The sequence below is a fragment of the Colobus angolensis genome, unplaced genomic scaffold (genome assembly GCF_000951035.1).
Source record: "Colobus angolensis palliatus isolate OR3802 unplaced genomic scaffold, Cang.pa_1.0 Scaffold96, whole genome shotgun sequence".
NCBI lineage: Eukaryota > Metazoa > Chordata > Mammalia > Primates > Cercopithecidae > Colobus > Colobus angolensis.
The window spans coordinates 2,443,149-2,444,086 of record NW_012123598.1 but is presented as its reverse complement, the minus strand read 5'-3'; the positions used below and the strand labels follow the sequence as shown (position 1 = coordinate 2,444,086).

General features: G+C 44.8%; 1 protein-coding gene across 1 annotated transcript in view; it reads right to left on the bottom strand.

Moving 5' to 3' along the window:
- The window catches only part of HSPBP1 (HSPA (heat shock 70kDa) binding protein, cytoplasmic cochaperone 1), a 35,014-nt gene that overhangs the window by 12,833 nt on the left and 21,243 nt on the right, over positions 1 to 938 (bottom strand). The gene's annotated exons all lie outside the window — the stretch shown is intronic.

Sequence of the window (938 nt, the reverse complement as noted above, 5' to 3'; positions counted from 1 at the left end):
CCACCATCACCACCATCACCATCACCTCCATCACTACCACCATCACCAACACCACCATTACCATCTCACCATCACCTCCATCACTACCACCGTCACCACTACCATCATCACCACCACCATCACCACCATCACCATCACCTCCATCACTACCACCATCACCATCACCTCCATCATTACAACCATCACCACTACCATCATCACTACCATCATCACCACCACCATCACCATCACCCTTATCACTACCACCATCACCAACACCATCATTACCATCTCACCATCATCTCCATCACTACCACCATCACCACCACCACCATCACCACCATTAACAATATATTCATTGTCAGTCATCATCACCATCATCATCACCACCAACCACCACCATCATTACTTGCCAAGGGCCAGCATATGCAAGCATTATCTTTTTTTGAAGTATGTTTTTGAGATATAATTCACAATCCACACAGTTCAGTCTTTTAAAGATATTCGCAGGGCTGTATAACCATCGCCACTAACTCTAGGAAATTTTCATCAGCCCCAGAGGAAACCCCGTACCTATGAGCAGTCATTCCCAATTTCCCCTCCCTCTGGGCCCTGCAACCACAGACATGCTTTCCGCCTCTGTGGATTTACCTGTCCCAGACACTTGATAGAAATGTGTTCATAAAATATGTGACCTTTTGTATCTGACTGCTTTCACTCAGCATGGTGTTTTCCAGATTCATTCATATTGTAAGTGGTATCAACACTTCATTCTCTTTCATGGCTGAATAATATTTCATTGTATGGATATACCACATTTTATCCATTTCTCCACTGATGGAAGCATCATCTGTTTTTATTTTTATTTTTTTTTATTTTTTGAGACGGAGTCTCGCTCTGTCGCCCAGGCTGGAGTGCAGTGGCCGGATCTCAGCTCACTGCAAGCTCCGCCTCCCAGG